The 21154-nt window shown below is 39.3% G+C and overlaps 1 long non-coding RNA gene across 2 annotated transcripts in view; it reads right to left on the bottom strand.

Annotated features, from left to right (window-relative positions):
- Positions 1-4809: 4809 nt before the first annotated feature.
- Positions 4810-21154, bottom strand: part of LOC105483722 (uncharacterized) — a 37680-nt gene continuing 21335 nt past the window's right edge. The window contains exons 1-3 of one of the 2 annotated variants that reach the window (XR_011608979.1): positions 14818-14871; positions 7129-7261; positions 4810-5114 (exon numbers count right to left, since the gene is read on the bottom strand). This is a non-coding gene — a long non-coding RNA (uncharacterized lncRNA). Of the gene's footprint in view, positions 5115-7128; positions 7262-14817; positions 14872-21154 lie in introns of those variants that run through there. The other variant, XR_011608978.1, reaches the window with a different exon arrangement.

Here is a 21154-nt window from a genome sequence, read left to right as displayed (position 1 = left end):
TCTATGAATGTTTTCCATATTCTCTGTCCGATTCTTCCTGGTAGAATATAAGCTTGTGGGAGCAAGAGACATGGCTTTTGTCCACTGATGGTTCTCCAGAACCTAGAGTTCCTGGCACGTGGAAAGCCCCAACAAGCAGTGGTTGAACAGATGAAGAAATGAAGCAGCATTGGCTCTGTGAAGGTTTTTTTGACAACTCCTTTCTAATTTTGTTGTTCTTGCCTTTCTGAACACTCTGCACCTGCCAGCTCTGCTCCATTGCAGGACTTCATTCTCTAAAGTTCTGTTCTTGGACATTTATGTAGTACCATGGAGCCCTTGGCTGCTTCATGATACCAAGCAGACCTAAACAACACAAGCATGTTTGTGATTATTTTATGCATTGGTATTTTGTTTCCCCAGACAACACTGTAAGCTTCCCACAGGGGAGGCATGTATCTTAAGCCAGGAAATAGAGAAGGAAGAGAAGGCTTTGGTGGGGCAGGTGGGATGATAACAAAGTGAGTTTTTAAGATACTGAATTTTACGTCTACAGGATATGCAGGTAGAAATGTTCAGTGAACAGTTCATTTACATACTTCTGAATGTCGGCAAGGAGGTCTAAGCTAAAATCATTAATTTGTAACCCATCAACATATGCACGCTATGACTAACAAGCAGAGAAAATGCACTCACTCAGGGAAAGGAGGAAGAAGGCTTGAGGAGATGAGCGAAGAAGGGCAGATGAGCGAAGAAGGGTTAGATAGAAGAAGCAGGCAGGGAAGGAAGCTTGTCAGTGGTTGGAGGAGGACCAGGTGAGTGTGTCACTGAGAATGCCAAGAAAGTTGAAATTTTCAAGGAGAGAGAGAATGGCCAATGGCAGCCAGTGTCACAAAGAATCCAAGTAAAGGAAGACCAGAAACATGTCCACAGGATTTGGCAGGTGAGCCTTGCCACAGCAATTTCAGCTAAGTAATGAGAACAGAAGCCTGGCTGAGAGGAATTAAGAACGGACTTTACTGGAAGGTGAGTAATTAAACAAAGCAAGTTAAGACAATGCCCTTAAGAAGCTTAGATTTGAAGCCAAGAAGAAAGATACACTGGTACCTAAGTAATAGTTGCTGAAGAAAATGTATTGGGTTTTTTTACTCAAAAGTGGATTTTAAATGTACACTTGACATATGTGTGGTTTATTGTGTGCCAATTCTATCTCAATAAATGTTTTCAAAAAGCATGGTTTAGAATTTCACAAAATATCAATAACTCTTCATTTCAAATGTATTATAACATATTAAGGTATTACCTGATATCTGAATGAGAAAAATCCATATTAAAGAAACAAATATGTAAAGTCATATTCTTGGTTTATAAAAAGTGAAAAGAATATGAATAGTATCAAAAGGACTCTTTTTCCTATGGTAGATAGCAGGACGTCATGATCATCTGGAATATGGGCCAGCATAGGGAAAGAGCAGAATTATGGAATTCTGGTTATCATTTGTAGATTACTGACTACTTATCTAAGAGGCTCCACATTGGTCTAGGTTAGGACCCAAATTAAGGTGAACTGAAACCAAATTAAAGCCTCCAGGTAAGCCCAAAGAGTTTCCTGAAAAGATGATGTCACAAAAACTTCATTTAGGGCCATAATGGGGAAAAAATACATAGGGAGACAATTCATAGAGAAGGGATACCAACATCTAAACTAAACATTTTTCCTTTTTAAACATATTTGTCCTTTTCCCAAAGGTTCAGCTATTGTCCTACCAGTGTTCTCAAAATTGAGGTGAATAAAATGCCAAGGTTTCAACGATTACTCAATAGTCAGTAGATTCAAAGATAAGATAAGTAGACAAAGCTAAGAGAAATATTAACTTGGTGAAGGCTGTTTATTCAGGAAGCAGCCATCGAGAATTTTCTCTACAGTGTTTTCCCATGGAATTTTTTAAAGGACAAATAGAAAGTCAGTAGACTAAACACTGATGTGTGCAGTGCTGGACATTTCCTCAAAGCACACTTTGCCTCAGTGGATCCTTAAAATAATTCAGAGAAGGAGGCAGTGTGCTAAGGCCTTTCCCCACCTCACCCAGAGTGATATTTATCTTTGTGTTTTCACACAAACAGACCCCGAGAGGTAATAAGTTTTTCCTTTGACTCCTCTTGTTTTCCATAACATCATTCAGACAAGCACACTCTGCAGTGACTGAAAATGCAATAGAGTCAAGTAAAGCAAAGAGGACAGGAGGCATTTTATGTCTGCTGAAATGTGTACAATCACCTTATTCATTACAAAAGAAATCTAAGCACTAAAGATAAGTAGCATGGTTACCAACGTACTCATTAAAGAACTATATGGAGAGGCTAAGGATGTGACCATCTCATTCCAGATTGGAATTCACGACTAGAAAGGCAACATCCAGTATCTGTCACAGAATTAGTAGAGTCATCATAATGTTCTATACCCCATGACCTCAGGGCATAGAGATTGTCAAAAGTATGATGACTGATGACTCACAAGGCCCCTCAAGATATTCAACATCAATTTGGTGTCCACTGTATTACCATCTTCAGTTATTCATCACTCTTCCCATTTCCCCCCACCCAATGCTGTTTATCCCTCCTAAAATAGTAGCTAATATTTATAGAGGCCTTGCTATGTACCAAGCATTGTTCTAAGCACTTCTTGTGTCCCAAATAACTTAATTATCCCCAAAACCCTATTAGGCAGGTGATCTTCTGCTCACAGCCATTTACAGATGAAATGGCCGTGACAAAAAGAGGTTAAGTAATGTTTCCAATTGGCACACAGATGGTGAGTGTAAGAGCAGAAATTCAAGCCCAAGCAGTCTGGAATCAGAGCCTTTTGTTCCCAGTCACTAGGCTATACTGCCTCCATGCTTATTTCAGGTCAGAACCATCTCTCTCCTGGAATACTACAACAGACTCCTAGCTAGTCTCCATTTATCTTACTTCTTCTCACATTATTTTTTATTATAAAAATAATATATGAATACTTTCTCCCTGTCAAATACAGTAATAATATAAATTAGATAAAATCCCATTTGGCCACCAGCTGCAATTCCAGGTTCCTCCCAGGATCAGGTATGTCTACTCCTGGATCTTTTTCTGTGTATCTATGTACCTTTAAAATATATACAGGATTGTTTGATGGCTTTTTTAACTTTTATTTTAAGTTCAGGGGTACATGTGCAAGTTTGTTATATGGGGAAACTCGTGTCATGGAGGTTTGTTGTACAGATTATTTCATCACCCAAATATTAAGCTTCATATCCATTAGTTATTTTTCCTGATCCTCTCCCTCCTCCCACCCTCTGTTCTCTGAAAGGCCTCAGTGTGTGTTGTTCCCCTCTATGTGTCCGTGTGTTCTCATCATTTAGCTCCCACCTATAAGAGAGAGCATGTGGCATTTGGTTTTCTGTCCCTGAGTTACTCGGCTATGGATAATGGCCTCCAGCTCCACCCAGGTTCCTGAAAAGATCATGATCTCGTTTTTATGGCTGCATAGTATTCCATGGTGTATAGGTACCACATTTTCTTTAGCCAAGTGTGACAGATTTTTTAAAAAATAAAAGTTATTATCGCAATCATGTTCAAATTTCATCTTGTAAATATACCTATATGTCTTTGAGAGCATTCTAAATCAGAACTGCGTGACCTTTAAAAGAAGAAAACCCCAGTCCCATTTTTTAAAAGCACCCTCACTCCAAAATAGAGATGCTATAACCCTATTGAAGTGGTCTATTACTTCCCTTTTAGTGCCAATGAAACCTAGCAAAGTCCTCCAAAGGAAAAAACTAGGAAAAAAAATAAAGGAGTAACAGTTTGAGTGGCATATATACAGAAGAATGAGGGGCACTGTTTTATGGAAACTAATAGGTAGGTGAAACAATACGGGCATTGTCATCTGGAGATTTGCCATGAAGTGAGTCCAGATCCACTTCTTGATAAAGTCTACCTAAAAAACCAGACTATTCAGTTTACCAGTACACCTTATTCCTGTAGCAATCTGGAGTACTGGATTGCATTAAGGTTCTATTCACTGAAGTAATCCCTTCACAGACTTCAACGTGTTAATCTCTTTACTTGCTTACTGTTCCCATAGTGTAAGCTCATAAAGACAGGAATTGCATCTCTCTTATTCCCTGCTGCAGAGCGATTACCTTACTCAGTAGCTGTCTCATAATTGGGGCTCAACAAGTCATGGTTTAATCAGTGAATAAACCCAAAGACACATGATTAATTAGTGGTTCAATCACCCATGACCATTGTACAGTAGAGATGACCTAAACAGTTACAGATCTACAGCAGCTACTAATAACAAGTCATCAGAGTAAAACTCAACTGGGTCAGATTAAAAAGAGCATAAATTTGGCCAGGCACAGTGGCTCACACCTGTAATCCCAGCACTCTGGGAGGCCGAGGTGGGCGGATCACGAGGTCAGGAGATCGAGACCATCCTGGCTAACACGGTGAAGCCCCGTCTCTACTAAAAATACAAAAAATTAGTCGGGCGTGGTGGCGGGCACCTGTAGTCCCAGCTACTCAGGAGGTTGAGGCGGGAGAATGGCGTGAACCCAGGAGGCGGAGCTTGCAGTGAGCCAAAATTGTGCCACTGTACTCCAGCCTGGGTGACAGAGAGAGACTCTGTTAAAAAAAAAAAAAAAAAAAAAAAAAAAGCATAAATTCTAGAGTCGGTTACCTGAGTTAACAAAACATATTCACCACATGCTTGCTGTGTGACCTTGGTCAATTTTCTTAATCTCGCTGGTATAGTTTGAATATTTGTTCTGCCCAAATCTCATGTTGAATTGTAATCCCCAATGCTGGCGGTGGGGCCCGGTGGGAGGTGTTTGAATCATGGGAACCGTACCTTCATGGTCCTTCATGAATGGATTGGGCTATCTCTTTGGTGTTAAGTGAGCTCACGCTCTAAGTTCACAGGAGATCTGGTCATTTAAAAGTATGTGGTGCCTCCCACCCCTACTCTCTCTCTCTCTTGCTCCTGTTCTGGCAGTGTGACATACCTGTTCTCCTTCACTTTCCACCATCATTGTAAGCTTCCTGAGGCCTCCCCAGAAACCAAGCAGATGCCAGCACTATGCTTCCTGTAAAGCCTGTAGAGCCAAGAGCTGGTTAAATATCTTTTTTTTTTTTTTTTATAAATTACCCAGTCTCAGATATTTCCTTATAGAAATACAAGAATGGCCTAATACACTCTCTCTTCAGTTTCTTTATCTGTAGTAATGACAGTAATCAAACCTTTAGGATTTTGCAAGGACTACACAAAGTAATGAATTAAGGCATCTAATAATGTGTGAGACAATGAGCAGGTCCTTAGTAAATGTCAGTGCTGTGCCTATTTTCCCTCCACCCACTTGCCACCTCTTTTCTAATAATAATACAGAGTTTATTTACCCTGATAAGCACATCTCTTCTCTCATTTCCATTTGTGGCAATGTGGGCAACCACTTCTTTCTGTGTCAGTGCTGACCTACTGTTTTGTTGGAAACAGTCCCAGGGCTCTGGGCTTTAGAGATTGCTGCTGGATTGTGAAGCATTATGGACCAAATCCAAGTACGGCAGCACATAATGGCTCTGGCCATTTAAAAAATCTAAACTGTTGTAGCTATTTTATGGGGTGAAATATATATCCAAAATTGTATAATAGGGTTACCAAATGCAGTGCTCTAAAAATCAAGAATCATCCAAAATTTACTCATCTCCTCAAAGAAATAAATTCCTATGTTGGTTATTAAAACAGACACCTTGCTCAAGAGTCTGAAGTTTTCTCTAAGATGTTCCATAATTATCATTTAAAACCAGTGAATGTTATTCAAACAGGAAAAGGTAGAATTCTTAATTTAATCAGAATTAGACTTTCATTCTGTGATATTCTTTATCCAATTCCCAATATTTCTGCTACTTCAAACTCTCTTCGATCTACCCTCAATCCCCTTATTTACAGAGTCTTCAAGTCTCAGAAACAGTTGCATTTATCCTATCATGTACACACCCTAAAAGTCATCCTAGGTCTTTAAAAAGACTTAAAGCAGACTGAGCCAAACACAATCCTTTCCCTATTCTAAGTCTTACTCTTCTCCAACATATGAGAATGCCTTTGCATAGACCACTGGGGCAGATCTATTGTGTTGCTACCTGAGTGATCTCCTAGCAATTAGACATGTCTTTAAAACATGACATGTATTACTTCTTCTTTATTTGCATTATAAACTTGAGCAATGTCTGGCTTGATGAAGGCAGTGTTTCTACTATCTTGGTTGGGTTACAGCCATACCCTTTGAGTAGAGAACAGTCTGGGCAACTTATAAATCTTGTTTTAAAAAAATAAATCAACTTCTTGCTTTGAGATCTGGGTCATTTCAAGAATAGCTGGAGTACTCACATACCCTGGACCTAAAGATTACATCTTTTCCCCAAAGTTCTAGCAAGAGCCACCCAGTTAGAATTATAGTCAATAGGATTAGCTAAATGTACTACACCCAAAACACAAGCAGCAGCTGGATTACCGTCCTACAGCTCACCTGTCGGTAAATGTTGATCTTAGAGTTCTTGCTAATATAAACCTCAAAGCCCGGAGGAACTCATATACCACTCAGACATCATCACAAGAGAATTCTAAAGTGGAAATCAACAGCTAAATGGGCCTGTATAGGACTAAATATATATATATGTATATATGTAAAATATGTATTTTATTAAAATACATATTATTAAAATATATTTTTAATTATATATATATAAAAATAAAATTCTAGATTCCAGGACTCTGTTTTTGGTCTAAATTTGTAAGACCCAGCAAAGACATTCATCCAGGCCATCTATAGCTTGCTGTGAGCCTTTGCTGTCTTCAGTAACCAGCATGCAAATTTCATGGAGATGCCAATGGAGAGAAAGATACAAGGCTTCCTTCCCTTTAAGAGGCTTATAATCAAACTAGTCTGAGAAAGCTAGCTTGACAAAACTCAAGGGAAGGAGGGGGATAGGGAAATAAATATTAAACTGCATGGCTAGTTAAGCATTTAGTCCTTCAGGCCAAGTATTTGCTAGGAAAAGGGGGACCCCCATCAGTTACTTCAGGAGCTAGATTTTTCCATGGCCCCAAATAACCTTAGTGTGTTGTACGTCCTTCCAAGGATTGGTGTCTGCACTGCAAAATGCCCAGTCATCTTAAAGCACAGTATGTCTTCCAGTATTGGTGGTTCCTTAAAGCAGCTTATTCAAGTGCCTTGATTCTTTAAATCTGGAAAAGAGACAGAGAGAAATATAGGCTACAAATTTCATCCTCAGAATGTTTCATCAGTTCACTAGTTAACTACAATATTTCATTAGTAATAAGATAAGGCAAAGATGAAAATAATAACTGAAAACACACATTTCAGACAAAAAAATCCCAGCCCAATTAAAATTATAAATTAAAATTTTATATCTCACTATCTCTCTGTATTTTAAAAAGCAATTTGCCTCAACCCCAACATAAGTTGAACCACTTAAATTGCAGTGACAAAATCAAAGCTTTGCTCTGAATACTGGGAGCTGAGATCTATTTTGCTACATATCTTGTAAAATTATCCCCAATTTCAGGACATCCAGCTATAGCATTAGAAAACCTTATGTTTCTTTTTGTATCATGCAATGAATTTTAAACAGTCTGTTGTCCCATTGCAGCCTTTTTTACTGGTAGTGAGCGGTGGGATTGAGTGAGGTAGAACAGAGGTTGGGAAATTTGTGAGCAGAGCATTTTGTAAGAGCTCAATTAAAATGGTTAAGTAGTTACAACAGAGTTCTCAGATGCTACAAAATTATATCAGATCCTTATATGAACTCCTAGTTCACTCTTGTTTTAAATCTAAATTCTTTAGACTTGCCATTTGGTAATGCTTAAACCAAAAAAAAAAAAAAAAAAAAAAAAAAAAAGCTCAGGAAAACAAAACAGAACGCTGTGAGTTTGAACGTATCATCAATTTTTCATGGACAAAGAATAAAACAACTGCATAGTAGACAAAAATCTGCCCAGATAAAAATCAATATTTGTATCCAGCTTTGGGGGGAGTTAAGAGAACTAACTGCTTATGACATCAGCCAGCCCTAGAAATGTGTCTGTAAATATCCACATTAGTAATGCTTCATCCACCAGTTTCTTATAACCAACATGATCCAATTCAGTAGCTACCACAACTGATCCAAGCTGCCCTGAGGGAAATTATGCAAGTTTCTCTTCCTAAGCACACCCACCAAAAACAGTAAAAGCCATCTCTGACCAAAAGAACTGGGTCACAGGATGAGAGGTGGCACCATTCTCTTTAATATCATTAACTCTTGATTTTTAAGGAAACATGGTTCCCATAGGCCTAAGAGGGTTTCTTAAATGTGACCTACATTCAAGCATAATTATCTTTCTTTCCCAATTGGCAAACATACACCACATAACCTTGTTGTAAAATCCCATAATTAATCCAGTTTTGAATATTATGAGCCAAATTATCTGACCTAAAATATAGTAAGATACATAATAGTTGAAGACAATTAAAATTGTCTGATTGTACCTTGGCCCTGTCTCCATTACTTTTGAAACAACAGCTTTTCTTTTATGAAACATGATTTATTTTATCAGTATAAGTTATCCATAGAGTTCGAAGAGAGAAGTTAGGACTCCCATATCCTTATCAAATATTCAGGACCAGTTTTAAATATTATTAAAAAGTACAACCAAGCTGAAAACTAAAGCAGTGTACATGATGCCCTGTGGAAGTAGAAATTTATTCTGTAAACAGATTAAATTATTTATTAATGCTGTTGTATTTATTTGGTTTTATCAAGTGTTGTCTAAGAGACATAGTATAGCATGAGAGATAAACAAATTTACAAGCAAAAAACAAACAACCCCATTAACAAGTAGGCAAAGAAGGTAAACAGACACTTTGCAAAAGAAGACACACATGTGGCCAACAAGCATATGAAAAAATATTCAACATCACTGATCATTAGATAAAATCAAATTAAAACCACAATGAGGGCCAGGTGTGGTGGCTCATGCCTGTAATCCCAGCACTTTGGGAGGCCAAGGCAGGCGGATCACAAAGTCAGGAGATCGAGACCATCCTGGCTAACATGGTGAAACCTCGTCTCTACTAAAAATACAAAAAATTAGCTGGGTGTGGTGGCGGACGCCTGTAGTCCCAGGTACTCAGGAGGCTGAGGCAGGAGATTGGCGTGAACCTGGGAGGCAGAGCTTGCAGTAAGCTGAGATGGCACCACTGCACTCCAGCCTGGGTGACAGAGTGAGACTCCGCCTCAAAAAAAAAAAAAAAAAAAGACATATTGTCTCACACTAGTCAGAATGGCTATTATTAAAAATTCAAAAAATAACAGATGCTGGTGAGGCTGCAGGGAAAAGGGAACATGTATACAGTGCTGGTGGGAATGTAAATTACTTAAGCCACTGTAGAAAGCAGTTTAGTGATTTCTCAAAGAACTTAAAAACAGAACTACCATGCAACTCAGCAATCCCATTATTGGGTACATACATAAAGGAATATAAATCGTTCTACCATAAAGACACATGCACAAATGTTTATCGCAGCACTATTCACAATAGCAAAGACATGGAATCAACCTAGATGCCCACCAATGGTAGACTGGATAAAGAGAATATGGTACATATACCATATATATACGTAGTATACCATGGAATACTATGTAGCCATAAAAAAGAACAAGATCATGCCCTTCGCAGCAACATGGATGGAGGCTGTTATCCTAAGTGAACTAACACAGGAACAGAAAACTAAATACCATATATTTTCCCTTTAAGTGGGAGCTAAACATCGAGTACACATGGATACAAAGAAGGGAACAACGGACACTGAGGCTACTTGAGGGTGGAAGGTGGGAAGAGGATGAGGATTGAAAACTACCTATTAGGCACCATGCCTATTACCTGGGTGATGAAAGAATCTATACACCAAACCCCATGACATATGCAATTTACCTATATAACAAATTTGCACATGTCCCACTGAACCTAAGTTTGGATCTAACCAGATCAACATTTACCAGCTTTATTATCTTAAGCTTATCATTCAACTCTCTTGGAATCTCAATTTCTCATCTGTAAAATGAGATGGTGGCAATACTGATTTTACAGAGTTGTTTTTAGAAAAGATATAATAATTGAAGTAAGTTACAACCTTGAAAAGGATTTTTTTAAAACATTTGACCTCTTTATACCTTAAAATATTGAGAAAATTATCAGAGAAATGGTACATGCCAAAAGGCACCTTACACATATGCACTAAAAACACATGTTTACAAATGATGTAGACTATAAATAAATACTAAATGTGTGTCTACAAATTTCATGTCAGACAAATGTATATTCAAAAATTAACAGGGACTTCCAGATAAAGATGGCAGATTATGCAAATGTATTTATATTCTCTTCCATCCAAAAGCCTATTAAAATGTTAGTAAAGGAATACAAATAGGTTCAAATCCATAAGGCAAAATAAGAAATGGACATAAACTGATAAAAGATTTCAACAATTTTTTTTCAACAACCCCAGATGCAAAGTGGAGACATGCTAACAGGTGAAAAGCATCCAAAGGGGTTAGCTTAGAGCAAAATAATGGGGGTGGATGGTTAGTGACACCTATGGAGACAGGTTGCCTAGAAGAACCACTGAGATGCTCAGAAATGTGAAAACTGAAATACCACAGGAGTGGGAGTGAGATATAAGGCTAAAATGCAGAGGAAGTCCATCAAAAGTCTACTTATGAAACAGCTGATTTCACCACAATGTAAGTTACAACCCCAGTCATGGCATTTGCTTTGCCCTAAAATGTCAACAGAAAACCAAATATTCCCATACACTTGGAAAAACTTCTGAATATGAGACACTGTAATCAAGACAAACAAGAAAAGCTGATTACAAAACAGAAAGCCATATTACCAAAAAAAAAAAAAATTTTTGCAGAAATTCCAACATCCTTAGAAAGATTCAAGAATACGATGCTTTCATTAGGCAAGAACTGGATACTCTGAAAAATGAACAAACTGAGATTTAAAAGGTTTGATTTTAAAAATATGATTGCCAACATAAAAAAGAGAAATACATTTGAAAAAATCACAAAAGTCACCCAGAAGACGAAATAAAAAATAGACAAAAAGATCAAACCAGTCATGAAGTCTGCCCATGCCTATGTCCTGAATGAAAAGCAGTGGCAACAAAAGCCAAAATTGACAAATGGGATCTAATTAAAAAGCTTCTGCACAGCAAAAGAAACTGTCATCAGAGTGAAAAAGCAACCTACAGAATGGGAGAAAACTTTTGCAATCTACCCATCTGACAAAGGGCTAATATCCAGAATGTACAAAGAACGTAAACAAATTTACAAACAAAACAAAACAACAACAACAACAAACATCGAAAAGTGGGTGAAGGATATGAACAGACACTTCTCAAAAGGACATTAAGGTGGCCAATAAACACATGAAAAAAAGCTCATCACTGGTCATTAGAGACATGCAAATCAAAATCACAATGAAACACCATCTCACACCAGTTAGAATGGCGATCATTAAAAAGTCAGGAAACAACAGATGCTAGAAAGGATGAGGAGAAATAGGAACGCTTTTACACTGTTGGTGGGACTGTAAACTAGTTCAACCATTGTGGAAGACAGTCTGGCAATTCCTCAAGGATCTAGAACTAAAATGCCATTTGACCCAGCAATCCCATTACTGGGTATATGCCCAAAGGATTATAAATCATTCTACTATAAAGACACACGCACACATATGTTCATTGCAGCACTGTTCACAATAGCAAAGACTTGGAACCAACCCAAATGCCCACCAATGATAGACTGGATAAAGAAAATGTTTCACATATACGTCATGGAATACTATGCAACCATAAAAAACAATGAGTTCATGTCCTGTGCAGGGACACGGATGAAGCTGGAAACCATCATTCTCAGCAAACTAACACAGGAACAGAAAACCAAATACCACATGTTCTCATTCATAAGTGGGAGATGAACAATGAGAACACATGGACACAGGGCGGGGAACATCACACCAGAGCCTGTCGGCAGGTGGGGACCTGGGGGAGGGATAGCATTAAGAGAAATACCTAATGCAGAGGACAGGTTGGTGGGTGCAGCAAACCACCATGGCACGTGTATACCTATGTAACAAACCTGTCTGCACGTTCTTCCCATGTATCCTAGAACTTAAAGTATTTTTTAAAAATAGATAATATTGGTTACTATTTTACTGTTAAAAAAAAAAAAAAAAGACCAGGAAGACTAACAGATAATAGGAATTATGCAAAATAAGTAACAAAACTGGAGGGAAGCAAATTGCTAATCTGAATGATACAAGAGATTCTGTTCATTTGAAAGCCTTAAGATTTCAGATTGGAAGAGCCCACCAGTGACTGTAAAACGACTTCCACCTATGATCATGGCTCAAAGCAAAAAGCAGAAAGGAAAAGCAGATCATGTCATCTGAAAAAGAATGAGAATCAAACTGTCATTAAATTTCACATCAGCAATACTAAGTGCTCAGGAAAAAGGAATAATGCCTTTAAAATTCTGAGGAAAATATATTTTTAAACTACATTCGCTATACCTAATTAAATTACTATACAGGTGTGAACATAGATCACACTTGCATGTACTGATCTTCACACAATCAAAGAATCAGAAAAGTTGCATCTCACATACAGTTTCTTAGTCAACTCCTAGAGTTCCAACAAAAGGCTGGAGTTCCACAAATGAGGAAAGCAACCCAACAAAGCAGAGACAGTTGTATAGGAGGCCTAGACAACAAGTACAGACAAGAATAACAGGATGAAGCACTCTTCCTGAAGTAGCTTCAGAAGAAGGAAGTTTCTGGAAAATTTTGAACCAAATCTCTGACTCAATGGACAAAAATGTTGAGCATGTAACAAAAGCAAATAGTAATTTTTAAAAGCTAGCTAGCAACTTCAGAAAAATTAAAAGCTGTACAAGACAGGAAATATGTGAGTATACTTTTTGACACTGTGATAAACAATACTGTTTTGAGTCCCCATGTAAACACTATTTATTGATTTACAAAGTTACAGACAAAGATGGTGGAATTACAATTAGAGAGCAGAAGGCAAATCTTATCATCTCAACATTGTACAGGAACAGCAAAAACGGAGGGAAGCAAATTGTTAATTTGAATGATACAGGAGAGTTTGTATAGCTGAAAGCCAAGATTTCAGATCAGAAGAGCTTGCCAGTGGCTGTAAGAAGACCTCCATCTAGGATCATGGCTGCAAGAAAAAAGCAGAAAGGAAAAGCAGACCATCTGCCAAAGAATGAGGATCAAGCTGGCATTACATTTCACGTCGGCAATACTAGATGCTCAAGAAAAAGGGAGAATGCCTTTTTATTGGGAGATGGAAGTGGCAGATACGGAATGAAAAAATGAGGACTCATGATAAATTGCTTGCTGTTAAAGGAACAAATGTTCTCCTCAGATAATCAATAAAGATCTAAAATAGAAATATGACTAACAGGAGATATTGAGTGATTTAAGTTACATTCTCATCTGTCAGTGTAGGAAAACAAATATATATAAAACTAATAACTCAAGAGTTATCAATGTAAGCATATTATTCAGAGACAGAGAGGTTGCTAACCAAAACATGCTATAAAAATTAAAAGTTACATATGTGGAGAGACATTGAGGATAAGAAGAGTGGGACAGGAACGATTACTCTTCAGCTGGAGTGCTTTTGTCTTTTGTTATTGTTATCATATGGAATTTTCTCATTTTGATAAAGTGTTTAAATGGTTAATATAAAAACTCAAGTATACAAATGTTCCTAAGATATGTGCAATCCACTCTTAGATACAGTTGATCAAATGTATGTAAAATTTAAGTGACAAAGTGTTCTTCTACAATATGTTTAATGCTGAACATGATTTCAGAACAGGGAGATGCTCACTTTATTTTGATAAACAGCCTTTAATTCTCTAATGTTCAAACCCAACAAGATGTAAAGTGTTCTCTCCAGTACCCTCTTCCATTTGGAGACATCTGTGCTCATTGATCTACAAAGGGCAGGGAATGCCTGATTATTTTATTATGTCATTTGCTACTACCGGAATTATTCATGATCATTTACCAGTAAGCTGAGAACACGTGGGGCTGATATCTTGATTCAGAACCCCAAGCCTAAAAGGGATACAAGTCTTTAGTAAATTTAGAAGCAGATTCCACTCTACCACCAGCATGCCCTTCATCTACCTTTAAACACATGCATTTATCACCAGAAACTGTATGTGCATTTTGCAAGGAATGTCCTTTTGTACAGCAGAGAACAAAGGGATTTTTCTGCAAAGTGATACTGAAACCTGATCACTGATGCATACTCTCTTGCCAGCATCTTGCCTATTGAATATCATCCCAGCCTATTATTCCGATATTGTTCTCTTTGGAAAAGAAGACAAAGATGAGGAGTTCATTTAAAGTGCTCGAACAGTACCCTCTGCTGGTTGAGTTTAAGCTGAAGAGTTTTGATGTGTAGCAGGGCTTGTGACACATGGCAAAAAGAAGAAAAGCAAGCAAGGGAAAAACTGTAGACCAGGATGCATAAGGCAAACATGAATAGAAATCCATTAGTAATTTTGGTTACATATAAGGAAACTGACATTTTAGGCATCATAGCACATATATAATGCAAAGGCGCTGTATTAATTCCTAATAGAATACTCCGTTCTTACAAAAAGAATATATTGAGTGACTTTGCATATTACCTTCAAGGTCTTTGCTTTACAAAATGCTTCACAAGCTCCCCCAGTGAGTTCCTCTAGTGCTCTGAATATGTGGCATATCTTTGGGTAACATATTAACTGTGCAAAACTAACTGCAAACTGTTTCTTAGGTCACAGACCAGGACTCTTCATGATACCAGAGATACTTGCACTTACGTGATGTGTTTATACGTGTTTAGGAAACATTCACGATTAATTTTTAATGTCTTGCTAATAGGTAAGAAACAAGGGTTTGGAGATGGCAAGATTAATTTCTCTGACAAAGAAAAAAATGAGTAAAGTATGTTCTCCAGGGCAGGGGATCTGGAGATCTGTTTTGCTTAATATAGTATAAATTCATAATAAATTGAGTAGCAAATAAAAACAGATGCAGTCTTACATTTTAGAAGAGTAGAGCTGGGGTTTTTTTATATCTTTGACTATAAAATCCATGAGATATTCAGCTCTCCCTGCCTACCCAGGGGGTAGAGTTCACTTCCCATTCTCACCAAGCATTGGTAGTAGAGAAAACAGTCAACAGATTTTAGACAGTTACATAGCGAGACACCCTATGGGCCTTTATTCTGTTTCCTCCAAAGTAAGAGCGGGGGAAATTTAAATGCCCACAGTCACCGACCAATAAAGTACATGAATGGCACACACTGAGTTTGAGGAAAAGCACATGATCCTCTTGGTCTATCTTTAATTTTTGGTGGAGACAACAATATCAAGAAACGATTCTCCACTAGAAGAAAAGCAACAGTGCAAATATGACGATAAACAATAACTGAAGCCTCACTTTGATGTTAGGGAGACAATTAGGAGTAGGAAGACTGATGAAATGGACAGTGTGTGCCCCACTTAAACTGGCCAGACACCGCTGGATGTGGTGGCTCGCGTCCGTAATCCCAGCATCAAGACCATCCTGGCTAACACAGTGAAACCTCGTCTCTACTAAAAATACAAAAATTAGCTGGGTGTGGTGGCACATGCCTGTAGTCTCAGCTACTCGAGAGGCTGAGGCAGGAGAATCGCTTGAACCCGAGAGGCAGAGGTTGCGGTGAGCCGAGATCACGCCACTGCACGCCAGCCTGGGCGACAGAGCGAGACTCCATCTCATAACCAAAACAAACAAACAAACAAAAAATACTGGCCAGATACAAGCACTTGTATTGCAGCCATGAAGCCCAGAGGACCCAGAGTTGCCACATCATTTGATGTTTCAAGAGGAGCTTGAAATCAGAATATTTACTCTTTGGGGCTCAAATCTTTACAAAAGAGTCTGTGAGCCAAAAAAAACAGAAAAATATTTACAAATTAAACTTATCCCATGGGCCAGCAGTGTGCAACTACCACAGACTCAAAGTTCTTTCCTCCTGCCTCAGGGCCTTTGTACATGCTCATCATTCTCCCAGGAATTTTCTCCTCTCATTTCCCCTGCCTTCCTCCTAGTTAACTACACTCACCCCTCTGGTATTGACTCAATTTTCACTGCCTCCAGGAAGTCCTTTCTGATCTGCTAGATTAGCTTAGGCCCCTTGTGATATGATCTACCACTTTTCTGTACCTTCTCATCATAGCACATAGCACAGTTTGTAATTATATGTTTATTTGCATAACTATTTGATTGTTTTTCTCCTCCACCATGAGGTCAGAGGCATTGCCTGTTGTTCAGCAGCGCATTGCCTATAATAAAGGAGGTATTGGTAAATAATTGCTAAATGAATGGTTAATAAGTTTAAAGTAGCTCTTCATAGGCATAGCTGGAGCTATTCATCTGTGGTTAATATCATATCACATGAACCCTTAGATTTGGGGATTGGAGGTGGGAAGGTCTGGGTTGGAATCTTAAATAGCCTACTTACTGTCTGAGTAAGTTGCTGATCCTCCCAGAATTTGTCTCCTCATCTTAAAAAAATGGCCCTCAGATTTGTGCAGAGGACATACCTAAATACTTTACAGTACTAACACCTAGTAGTTGTTCAATAAATGCTAATTATTATTATTATCATTACCTTTAATATTAATAGTCTACTCACACTGACTTGCCCACATCCCCTCTGGTCCCAGTGGCGGGAATTTGACAGATCTAAAATAATAGTCCCATTTCAATACTTTTGACCTCAGAAGAGTGTTCTCCCAACGAGAGAATAACAGTATTCTCCTACCACTCTAGCTAACTAGGCATGAATATCTGGACTTTACTCTGTATTCAGGAAATCAGGCCTGGAAGAGGTCTTACAATCCAGTGTTTCATAGAATACTTTTTAAGTCAGAAAGATTTATTCACCACTGATATCTTTCCTGATTGTGTAAGTGATCTAAATCAATCCCCTAATAACATGGGATATTTATCGTAGGCCCCACAACCTGCCAGGAGAGAGTTACAAACTAAGATAGAACAATGGGCGTATTATCCCTGAGGTAAACCATGTGATTCTCTGACGTAGGATGTCTGGGAAGGAAGCATTAGGTGTGAGTCATGGCATTGGAGCCAGCCTCACCTGGGCTCATGTTTTCTGTCACCTCAGCTCTGTGGTCTTGGCCAAATCATTAGGCCTTGCAGGTGAAACTAGGCTCATAAAACCTGCTGGGAAGGTTTTTTGAAGACGGAAGAGAGTGTGTGGAAGACAGCCTGGCACACAGAAGAGGTGTTCAATCAATGATACCTGCATAACCAAGGGGGATTTGAGCATTGAACTCATTGCCCACCATTACTTCCCCCAAATAAAATTCTATTTAGTTCACACAGAATAGTACAAACCACCGCAAGCTGGGTTGTGTACTGTAAATCATAAGATTTCAAACCTATTATGGAAGAAATGAGATCATCTTTGAGATATTTAGGGTCACGGATAAAGTGGGCCAGAAATTTACCCATTACATACAGCACTTTGTCCTCTCCTTCCACCGAAAAGCAGGGAGAAGTCTGACCTCACCCATAGTGCTCCTCTGGAAGTCTGGCCGGGAAACCAGCCAACTATAGTCACTAGCCTACCACGTAGTGGCGGTTCCAGCATTTACATTCTAAGATCAGGTTGGTACCAGGTTCATCCTGTGGCACAAATCCGGACCACTTTGTAATAAAATGTCCACGAGTCCCACCTTTCATCATTTTCTTTTTTTTCTTTTTCAATGTCTACATGATCCCAGAGACCTCACACCCACTTCCCCAGCCCTTAGCCTCCCCCTCAAATTGAGCGCAGTACAGGTAATCATCCATTGCTCCCAATTCAGAGCATCTGCAGTTCTCAGTTATACCCATGTGGCAGCATACCCTGAGTCTGACCTGGGTACCTGTTGGTCTTCCCGACCATGGGAACACAAAACCATGGTCAGATTTATCTTTGCTTTCCCAGAAATCGGAACGTAGAAGATGCTTGCTTATATCTGCCCACAAAAGGGACTATTTGTGGCTAATTTATCAGAGAGGAATGTATTCAAAGGATGTTGGGTGATTCCCACAGTCTCCAGGAAGCTAGATCTGTGTGGCCAAAAACAAGGCCCCAAATAACACCGAGGGGTTCACCCCTGCAGAACAGATGCTGCCCTGGCACCACCAACACCACCGCCACCTCCTCAGCTGCCTTGACTGTCCTCAGGAGCCAGCTGTGCTGCTGCTAAGAAACAGCCTTCTCTCTTCCGGCTCTGCTGTGTACTACCTACCTCCCAATGAAAAATCCAGGGCATGTGTCCAGGCCTCCCTGCAAGGGGAAAATGGAAATGTGGATATCTAACACTATCAGCTTCTACCAGGAGATGGCCTCTTGCCCAAGAAGACTTACAAGGTAAAGAGTTTCTCCATGCGACAGGGTTCAAATGCTGGGCAGCCAGAATTATAACACGGCCGATCGTTACTGCACCTACTTCTGAGCGTTGACTGGAGTCCAAACTGTGTGATGTTTGGTTTTCTTAGTGCTCACTACAGCCACTAAAATGACATTCTTAGTGCTCACTACAGCCGCTAAAATGACAGTGCTCAATATCTGTTTGTCGGAATTAGAATTTAAAAAAGAACAATGATCTAATGCCACCGAGTTTCTTTTCCTCTGGGTCCCATGGCATCCACTTTGATTCTCCGTGTTGTCCTAAACTTTTAAAGCGCCCGGACTCAGGCTCGCTCTGCCCCACGGAGTATCGGATGCTGAGAACAGCATGCTGTGGGCACACCAGCCACACTCGAACCCCTTCCTCCAGTCTGATTGCCTGGCCAGAGCCCCAGAGCTGCCTGGCTTCCCTGTTCTTTGGCTTTGTCTTCTTCCCATCACCCCCTTGCCCTTTGGACTTGCTGACTGCATTTGGCTCACTTACTTTTTGACCCTGGGCGCTTTGCAGTGTTTCTCAACAGGGGCGTTGGTGCAGAACAATTCTTTGTTAAGCTGAACTGTCCTATGTGTTGCAGGACCTTTTAACATCTCTGGCCTTGCTCATTAAAGGTTAAGACTGTTCTGTGGTCATGGGAGGAAGATCCCCAGTGGAGAAGCCCTGCTTTATAAAGGCTGCTCCCATTCACCCTGGGATCCTCCTTGGTTGGGTCACTCCTTCCTACTCTGCACTCTGGACTTGAACCCAGCTACCTGCCCATCTTGACAGAATTCCACACTCCTTTGGAAGGGGCAAACTCAATCAAAACTAGCATTGGGAGGAACTATTGGGTAATAACTGGACAGAGTTCAGTTATACTGAACTTTTTGTTCCTCCTCTGCTGTATGATTTGCACAAACAATCATTCTCAGCTCCAAATTCTTTATTTGTAAAATAAGAGGTGTTAGGTCAGGCTTCCCAGGAGCAGAGCCTGAGATGGGGATTTTTTCGTTCAAATGAATTACTGGGGGAGCGCTCCTGGGAGAAGAGGAATGGGGAGAGCAGGTTATGGGAGGGGGAAAAAAAAAAAAAAAAAAAGGTCAGGCAAGGAAACTGCAGCATAAATGACCCTGGAGTTAGCCCCACCTGGAGATAAGGCGACTGGCCTTTGGTACTCCCAGTTCAGCCAGGCATTGGCTGAGACCCGGAGTATCCCAGTGGCCAAGGGAAGACTTCCCTCTACATGCATGGCACATATAGGCTGTTTCTCATTGTGTTGCTATTGTAAACAACGTTGCAAGGAACATCCTTAGCCAAAACTTAAAGTACGTTCATGCTTACTTACCTGGGATAGATTCCTAAAAAAGGTATCACTAGATCAAATAGTTTTGACATTTGCAACAATATGCACATTGCCACATTACCTTCCAGAATGATTGTAAGCATTTCTATGTTTCCAGCTTCTATATGAGGATAAGACTGACTCTTCTTTTGGCCAACACTGTGTAACTGTAACCTTTAATAGTGGAAATGATGCACGGTGTTATTTTTAAATATTTCAAAGGAAACACAGTTTATATGACCCACATAATTCTGCTAATTGCTAACTAAATTTTTTCTGTGTTTAGAACATTGGTTAACATAGACACTTTGAAAATACTGGCCTAAAAACTATGTCTGAGAATACATTAAAATTAGCGTCCAATTTTAAATTTATAAAATAGGTTTTTAATAATAAAAGTTGATATTCATATGACTGTCTAGGGCCGGGCAAGGTGGCTCACGTCTGTAATCCCAACACTTTGAGAGGCGAAGGTGGGTAGATCACGAGGTCAAGAGTTTAAGACCAGCCTGGCCAAGATGGTGAAACCCTATCTCTACTAAAAATACAAAAAATTAGCTGGGTGTGGTGGCAGGTGCCTGTAATCCCAGCTACTCAGGAGGCTGAGGCAGAGAATTGCTGGAATCCGGGAGGTGAAGGTTGCAGTGAACCGAGATGGCACCACTGCACTCCAGCCTGGGCAACAGAGTGAGACTCCATCTTAAAATATATATATGTGTGTGTGTGTGTGTGTGTGTGTGTGTGTGTGTGTGTATGACTGATGCTTAGGTTTTAACCTAGCTCATGAGATAAACAGAATGTCAATCATATTTGCTGCTCACCCACTAGTTAACAAATCAGAAATTATTAATCAAAAATTGAAAATTTTCCCAAGCAAACAGAATGGAAGGAAAGAAAAATCTAAAAATAATATATGAAATGATAATTGCATTCAGTAAGCTGACAAATAACTTTGGCGTTAGGAAATTTAGAGTTTGTTCCCAGCTTTGTCACTGATTTGCTGGCCTTTGAGGAGTTACTTAAGTGTGCCATAAAACAGAGAAATAGAAATGACCCCTGCATTTCTACTCTCCTGCATCCTTGACCTAATATTGCACCAGAGTTTTGTAAGTTTCTTAGAAACTATGCCAAGCACTTTGAACTCCTTGAAGAGGGGTACTTTATAAAAAGAATTTCAGCCTATGGGTTCCTGGG

The sequence above is a fragment of the Macaca nemestrina genome, chromosome 10, assembly GCF_043159975.1.
Source record: "Macaca nemestrina isolate mMacNem1 chromosome 10, mMacNem.hap1, whole genome shotgun sequence".
Classification (NCBI taxonomy): domain Eukaryota; kingdom Metazoa; phylum Chordata; class Mammalia; order Primates; family Cercopithecidae; genus Macaca; species Macaca nemestrina.
This window is presented reverse-complemented; position numbering and strand designations above follow the sequence as displayed.